General features: G+C 35.5%; 1 long non-coding RNA gene across 1 annotated transcript in view; it reads left to right on the top strand.

Moving 5' to 3' along the window:
* LOC116537885 overlaps positions 1-5,926 on the top strand; it is a 7,800-nt gene extending 1,874 nt beyond the window's left edge. Inside the window, exons 3-4 of the long non-coding RNA XR_004263397.1 lie at positions 1,231-1,234; positions 5,915-5,926. This is a non-coding gene — a long non-coding RNA (uncharacterized LOC116537885). The remainder of the gene's footprint in view (positions 1-1,230; positions 1,235-5,914) is intronic.
* Positions 5,927-8,864: the final 2,938 nt, after the last annotated feature.

The raw sequence follows: 8,864 nt of genomic DNA, 5'->3' as shown, positions 1-8,864 counted from the left end.
CATTTCAATTACCTGAGTGGCTTTATTTACATGGCAAGGCTACCTCTGCTAACAAAGCTAAACTTTAGGAGCAATGGCAGTCACCCTATGCTGTAGTTCAGCAGCAACGATTCTGTGCTTTTTTCACTGTTATAGCCTGCATTGATTCCTAAATGAAGTCCTTTCTGGTTTGATATTTGTTTTACTTTTGAAATATCAGCAGCTTGTGCCAGCTAGAATATGGTAACAGTATTTAAAAGCATATTTTTAAGACCTCAATAGTTAAAAGGCAGCTTGATTAAAAGACACTATCCACAATTTGTTTCTGTATGTTTGTGTGTGTGTGTGTATTTAAAAGGTCTTCACACCTTTTTTCCTTCTCCTAGGGTTGTGTTTTCGAATAAAAAAAGTTTTTCTCTTCTCACTCAACTGAATTCTGCTTTTTCTCTTTACTTCTGCCTGCCTCTCCTTTCTCTTTCCACCCTCTGCTGCATGAGGCACTGGAAATAATTTTAACAATGGTAATGAAACCAATTATCAAGAAATTGCAGCTGGGATTCCTTAAAGAAAACAGAGAAGGTGCCAGACTTTTTTTTGGTGGGGGGTGAACCTCTGTTTTTCCTTATGGAACCCCAAGAGTAAGAACAAACAAGGTCCTCTCAGATCTTAAACTGCTTGCTTTTGTATTCTGTTTCCTGATTTTTTTTTAACTAAAATAGTTATTATTACAGGGACTACTCTTGGGTGTTTAGGATGAGAAAGGGTGCTTAGACACTCAGAGCAACATCTCTGTAACAAAGTACACTGTGAAAGCATTATGTGGCCTAGTCCCAGGATTTCTCTCTCTTTTTGGAGACCCAGGATTCAATGTGGGCTCTGCTCAGAGCTCAGAGATCCAGTTAAATAGAGACTACATCTAAAACTACTTAAGTGCAATTGGTCTCCTTATACAATCTTCTGGAAGACTTCTGTAATTTTATGTTTGACTTGGTATCCATTTTGAATCACTCTGTTAACACACCAGATTCTCTCTTTTTCTCTCTGTATTTTGAGAAGCAAGTTTTGCTGATTTTTCACCTGAGATTTGTTCCTTAGGTAAACAAATTTAGGCCTAGTTATCTGACAATTGCCTAGGGTAATGAAACAAATTATCAAGAAATTGGAGGCAGGCAAGGTGGCTCATGCCTGTAATCCAAGCCCTTTTGGAGGCCAAGGCTGGTGGATCACTTAAGGCCAGGAGTTTAAGACCAGCCTGGTCAGGATGTAAAATACAAAAATCTCTACTAAAAATACAAAAATTACCTGAGAGTGGTGGTATTTGCCTGCAATTCCAACTACTCAGTGGCTGAGGCAGGAGAATGCTTAAACTCAGGAGGCAGAGGTTGCAGTGAGCCAAGATCATGCCATGCACTCCAGCCTGGGCAACAGAGTGAGACTCCATCTTAGAAAAAAATATTTTGAAGTCTAAAATAGGAGGGATAAAAAGAAGCAGTTCTTATGATTCTATAAGGCCTATTTCTATGTGTCTAATGTATCTATATATTTATATACAATGTATATATTTCATTAGCAAAACTATATAAAACAGCTCTAATTATTTGGCCTTAAAGGAAGAAAAAGGCTTAAATAATATACTTTATAGAAAAATAGAGACCTTAAGCCCAAATGCTTTTTCAAGTTTATGTAACTTAAGTAAATTCTTAATAAATAAGCTGTCTTTAAAGTTATTGGTAAAATAGAAGTCTCTTCAGCATTGTCAACATACATTGTTGTTTAGAGTGATTGGTCAGGCAGTTTAATGTTTACCTTTACTAGATATTATAAGGTGTCAAAATTTGGCATGAGGATTATAAAGCTAGAAATGTAGCCCAAAGGAGTATTATATTTGTTGGTGTAATTTTTTGATAAATAGGGCATTTAATATTGTTGATTTAATGAAAACAGCTAAATCCTGAGTTATCAAAAAAACACACACACATTTATTTAACCTGAAGATTCTTACTAAGGTAAACACCAGAAATTCACAAAATGTAAAAACAGTTAACAGGGAAATAACATTAAATAATGACTAACACATTTTTAACAAGTAGTCTAGTTAATTTATTTTAAAAATTAATTAGGTAAAGATAATAAAATAAATGCTTGTAAATAAACTTGTCATATAATTTGGAATCTAAAGTTATGTTAAATTAAATAATAGATACTCATTAAATATCTGAGTCATTCACAATTTTGTTAAAATTATATTATGGGAAAATATTTTTCTTAAAAAGTCTGTTCTTAAAGGAAAATGATATTTGTCTAATTTAAAGGTTATTTATGAAACAGGATAAAAGGAACCAGTAAACAGGAAAGATATAAAGAAAGTTACAAATATAAAGAAGTATTTTGGTAAGAAAAGATTAAAAAGAAAATTATTTTATATGAGAAAGAATCTTGTATGGTAAATTTATGTCCTAAAATAAAATGATTGGTTATTTAGGAAAGAGGGATGTTTGGCATAAAACAGGAAGTTCAAGCATGTCATAGGTGGTTTGTGTATGTCATAATAAGGATTATTTTTAAAAAAGAGGATTTATGTGAAAAAAACTTTTTGTGATCAAGTTGACTATAATGAAAAGGAAATTATTTATAACAGACTTTCTAGAGATTGAGCTATGATATTAAAAATACACTAATACACTAAAGAATTGGTTAGAACAACAAAATTTTCTTAAGGTATTGATTTATTTTTAATGAAATTACAAGATATTTTCATTTGTTTTTAAACCAGACGTTCAATTTATATTGCATTTCATTGTTTTTAGCTCTCTCACCTTTCAGAAGGATGGTGATGATAACTCTCTCTTTCAATTTTTTGTAAGCTCCTGTAAATTTTTTCTTTAGGTTTTAACTGCTGTTGTGGCCTGATGCTAAAATGTTTTATCTTAAAGTTATAAAGGAAATATTTTCTTCCAGTATAACATTCTGTGGTTTGGCTTTAAATTTTTATATGAAACAATTTATCTATAAATTAAAGATTAATATCAAAGGTACTGATGCAAGACCAGCATCTGGGCCCTGTATCAGATTAATAAGGCTTTTGTAGAGCATTAATCTACTTTTTAAAAAAATATATGAAAGGTTACAAAAGGGTTTATTGAATTATATCTTATAGTCAAGACGTTTAAAGTTTAGATTTATTTATAAGACTTGGGAGACATATTTAATTGGTTTTGGCCTCATGCTGTCTTTATTAGAGCTTACTGCTTGGGAAATTAAGTCACCTGTCTCAAAGTATAAAGGTTTTGACCTTTTTAAAAAAAAAATCTTTGACTTATCATTTTGGGTAAATGAATGACTCATTTTTCAATGACCCATGATCCTATTTTGTGATGTCATGTGTTTTAAACTTTTTATATTTGACAAGCTTTCTACAATCAAATACTAAATTAAGTCCTTTTGACTTCATTAATTTTTTCACATTAGGTCCCCTGAAGTCCAAAACTTATATATATGGCTTATTTTCCATTAAGAGTAAAAATTACGCAAGAAGGATTGTCGAATATGAAATGGTGTTTAACCTACTTTGGGTTATATTTATATTAATATGTTATTAGTGTGTGTTCTAAAATTGTAGGATATTCCTGTGATTCTGATGTGTCTCAATATATGTTATCAGTAGTAATTATGATTATTATGTGTAAAATTGTTGTATGCCACAGAAATAACCAAATTTCCTTGTCAGTTGTGTCTGTAACCATGGCTGCTCAACAACTTTTGTCATTTGCAATTGTTGATTTACTTTGATCCTTTCATAGTGTGGTTTGTGATCAGCTATAGAACTCTGTGGAATTCACATTGGAGACCTTGAAATGGAGAGAAAGCCTTCCAGGACTCCCATGGAGAGCTGATGTATTCATGAGGATTGCTGATCCAATATTGACCAGAAGTTAATTGCATGGACTGAACTAACAGACAATTAAAATAATCTTTTATAACTCTTTGTTTAAAACATTTGCTGATTTGTTTTGTTTTGTTTTTTAGCTTTTAAAAACTGAGTAAAGTACATATATAGATTGATTGAGACAGAGTCTCGCTCTGTTGCCTAGGCTGGAGTGCAGTGGCACAATCTCGGCCCACTGCAACCTCTGCCTCCCAGGTTCAAGTTATCCTCCCACTTCAGTCTCTGTAGTAGCTGGGATTACAGGTGCCCGCCACTATACCCAGCTAATTTTTGTATTTGTAGTAAAGATCAGTTTCACCATTTTGTCCAGGCTGGTCTCAAAATCCTGACCTTAAGTGATCTGACCACCTTGGCTTCTAAAAGTGCTGGGATTACAGGTGAGAGCCACTATGCCCAGCCTGACTAAAGTATACTCTTATAAGCAAAATTTAAAATATAATTTCCTACTCTCAGTTTCTCTAAACTTAGAAACTATTTTGTATTATGCTTAATATATGACAATATAGTTATTTGCATAAGTTTAGAAACAATCTCTTTTTTATTATAAGATGGCATAATTGGAGACACTGGTTATTTTACCAGGGCTTTGACCAGAATGACATTTTCAGACACTCTTGAGAAAATGTTGACATACAGAGCTGATAAAAGCCCCTTAGAAAAACTGGCCCCATACCTTGTCCTTTTCAGGGTTCTGACCTGTGATAAGTAAACAATGTCACTTTCTGACAGTCCCACGACTGCCTTGGGACCTTGAAAAGAAAGGATTCACCCAATTCACACAGGATCTGCAGCCACATTTAAATCCTTGGCTGGGCTCGAGGATTATAATGAGGTCTAACCCTAGACTCCTTATGAAAATGGTTCCAGCAAAGCCATGTTTTTCTTAAAGAGAGCTTATAGGGAAAATGATTATTCTTGCTGCACTGTATGCATCTAATCAAGCCATGTTTAATGGGACTAAAATTTATTTTACAAATATACTGGCTCTACTATGATTTTGTCTTTTTAAAATTGGGGAATTGGGGAGAGAAAAATCATCTTTCAAAATGAACCACAGTATACCTGTTTCTAAAGTCTAGCCTTACCTAATGTTTTTAAATTTTTATAATTTTCTACAATTTGGACTGAATTCTAAAATTTTCCCTGGTTGCAAGTCTCCAAAATAGCATTTTCAATTTTTTCCTTCTTTCTGTTCATTTTACCCCATTTTTCCTGATTTGAAATCAATGAAAATTAAGCCATGCTTTCCTTAATGCCCTGAGAACTGTAGCTAGACAATTTAAATTTCAGAAGAAAATAACTGCAACCTATTTATATACATAAACCATTTTCAGGGACTTCAGAGTAATATGGCCTATATTCGTTTTCAAGGTTGTTTCTCTTTTTTGCTTGTTTGTTTTATTTCTCCCTCTCTTTTTTGCTTTGTAAGACATGAGATTTCACAACCTGCTAAAATGAGTTTTCCTAACCACATGGGACCTATTCATCTCATGTCCTAGCCATGAGAGATTAGACAGGATCCAAGAGGAAAGACTCATTTTTTTTTCTAACAGGCTTTCTCCAAAAGATTTTTTTAAAGTTTGGGAGGAGAAATGTGAAAGGAAAATAAAAATTTGGGACCCCAATTCACTGATTAAAAGGAAAAAATTAAGCATTAAGCTGTGTCATGCAAGAAGCTGCCTTTTCCTTTTTTCTTAAGCAGAGAGCTACAGCTAAAAGGTAAATATCTCCCCAGGTAGCTACTCTAAGTTCACCTTATCTTATGTAAAATGCTGATTTACTGGGCATGAGAAGAATACTTGACTATTCCCCTGCCTGCTCCCTTTCTCCTGCAACGTGCAGATAGAGTAATGTGATCATACCCTCCCTCATTTCCCTCCAGCATGCTTTTTCCCTTTAAATATTGAAGCCCTCATAATCACCTTTGCAGAAAGGCACAGACTTGTCTCCCTGAACATCTTGGCAAAATGAACATCTACATTGATTAAGACTTGTCTCAGGAACAATTTTTAGTTTACGAATTAAATTAACTTGTGGCAATAAAGTTCTTTTTAGAAAAATTCTTTCAAATCTCTTTTTACCAGATTTTACCTACAACCAACAGTTGATATTTCTGGCTTTTGAATTTCTTTACCAAAAGGTATCTTCCCATGTGCCTTAACAAACATTATGACTTAATCATGGGCACATGAGTTATCTACAAAGAGGTGGCATGCAGTTTTTTACAAGATCCAGGATCATCCCAAAGACAGCTCACAGTAGGAAAATTGGCTAGCTATGAATGGGGCATAATACACACTTCTGTCAGGCCGTATTATCTAGGGTCTTAGATTCTCAGCTGACCACTGACACACAAAGGCCCAAAATCCTTGCATGCCCTCTACAGATGGAAGAAGACAGGAAATCAAAGCCGTCCAAAGAAGAAGAAATTACAAATAATAAATTGGTACCCCAAAATACATAAATATCAAACCAAGAGGGGCTAGTTCCCTGACAGGAATCAAACCCATGCTGTGCAGGTAAAAGTGGAGAATTTTAACTATTAGCCCACAAGGTGGAGTGACCTGATCTTTGTTGTTCCCTGTTGAGGAAGCAAACCTAAGACATAGAATTTTAACTACCAGATCTATTTTAGGCCATATACTTTGCTCTTAGTTTTATCAAGATAATTTTTAAGACTGGCTGTGACACTACTATGTGTCCTTTTCAAAACCTGTTCTTTTCATTACTTGCTTAGAATAAGATCTCTCTAAAATTTTAATAGCACAGAGAAAGAGGCTGGGAAAGCAGCCTTGTCATGTAAATAAAACCTCTCAGGTAGTAAAAAAACAAAAAACTAAGAAAGTGATCACATAATTTAAATATAGTCAAGATCTCTGAGCAGAAGAAGAGGTCAGAGCCAGCTATTAGTAAACCTTGATCTTCAGCTACCGAATCCCAAAATGAAACCCCAAATGAGTTCCTTATCTGGAGAAGGGGCCCAAGTTGAAGATTTCTCTTCATTATAGAAGCAGTAAACTCTAAGAGAAGGCGTTCTAGCTGGGCGCGGTGGCTTACTCCTGTAATCCCGGCACTTTGGGAGGCTGAGGCAGGCAGATCACAAGGTTAAGAGATTGAGAACATCCTGGCCAACATGGTGAAACCTCATCGCTACTAAAAATACAAAATTTAGCCCGGCATGGTGGCGTGTGCGCTTGTAGTCCCAGCTACTTGGGAGGCTAAGGCAGAAGAATCACTTGAACTCAGGAGGTGGAGGTTGCAGTGAGCCGAGATCAAGCCACTGCACTCCAGCCTGGGGACAGAGCGAGACTCCGTCTCAAAAAAAAAAAGAAAAGGAAAAGAAAAGAAAGAAAGAAAAAGAAAAGGAGTTCTTCAGCAGAGTAAACCTCAGATCTCAACCAAAAATGTTTGTGAGATCAGCAATCTCTGGAGGAAGAAGCCTCCAGACCTTGGCAAATTGTCCAATTGGTCAAACTGATAAAGAGCTTCTGCTGGTACCAGGGCCCTGATAGGAGAGTGGCTGCAGGCCAGGGCCCAACTCCACTCAAATAATTCCTTTGTGGTTGCAAAAACGTAAACCAGTAAGTGACTGAGGCAGATCTCAATTGACTAGAGGTTTATTTTTTCAAGGTTGGGGACACACTTAGGAAACAGAAACACAAGTTACTGTAGGATTGATCTGTGATCCATGTATTTCCCAAACAGGGTTTTGGGAACTCCAATATTTAAACAAGAAAGAGCAAGGGGGTGGAGAAAGAGGCAGTATAGGCAACGAGGCAAGTTGGTTACATTCTTGTGAGGTTTGATAAGCACTCGGTGAGTCTATGTTTTACCAGTGCAAAGAAGGTAGTAGAGGAAAAAGTCACTGAAGCACTGTTCTCATGCTTAGTAAATCTGCAATTTACCTAAAGTAAGCAGTGAAATTACAGTTGTTTGGGGAAAAAAGGAAGGCAGTTTTTTGCATGACTCAGTTCCCAAGCTTAACTTTCCCTTTGGCATAGTGAGTTTGAGGTCCCAAGGTTTTATTTTCCTTTCACAGGAGAAAAGGACAACCCCTGTTAGGTGTGCTGTGATAGCAATTTTGGAGTTTTGGCATTGTGTTCTGTGACAGTGTTTGCCACCTAAAATGTGCTACAGAGGTTGTGTCTATGATACCATTTGGTTTCATGGCAAGAGTATCAAAGTAAACTGGGTAGAATCCAAAGGAAATTGTGTACAAAACTAACAGTCAGTTTATGGCATTTTTTTTTGCCAAATTGTAAGCAAATTGTGGGTATTTATTAATATCAATCCAAGGAATGACTAGCAGTGAAAAAATAGATACTTTAGTGATAACAATTATTTGCTAATAATACGGAACCTATAAATAACAGAGGGAAACACCATACTGTTAAATAATGAAACAAGGAAGAAATTACAAAGTCCATTAGAAAATACTTCAAGATTATGTAGAATGATGGCCCAACACACAAAAACGTATTGAATGCAGTGAAGTGGTACATAAAGGGGAATTTAATGTTCAAATGTTTGTATCTAAAAAAGAAGTAAGGGCTCATATAAATAAGCCTAATCTTGTATCATACAATTCTAAAGGAAGAAAAGCAACTAAACCTGAAGTGAGCAGAAGGAAAGAACCAATAAAACATAAAGTTAAAAATAAAGGAGAGAATACAAAAACAGTAGGTAGAATAAACAAATCTAAAAGTTGGTTCTTTGAAAAGATCAACAAAATTGGCAAACTTTTCAGAAGGATGAGCAAGAAAAGAGAGAAGGCTCAAGTTATTAAAATCAAGAATGAAAGGGGGAACATTACTGTTTCTAGGACCCAGGGTGCAGGGGAGGCTTGGCTCGCTCCCTGGTGGGCTCCAGGCTCTTGGTCTCTCACTCACCCAAGAATGGGAGAGGGGACCACACTGGGTGCAGTGCGCTTGCAAGTAAA

This window comes from Sapajus apella, unplaced genomic scaffold (assembly GCF_009761245.1).
Source record: "Sapajus apella isolate SASKATOON/1434 unplaced genomic scaffold, GSC_monkey_1.0 scaffold114, whole genome shotgun sequence".
NCBI lineage: Eukaryota > Metazoa > Chordata > Mammalia > Primates > Cebidae > Sapajus > Sapajus apella.
Note: the sequence above shows the minus strand (reverse complement) of the source record. Positions and strands in the feature narration are given on the sequence as shown.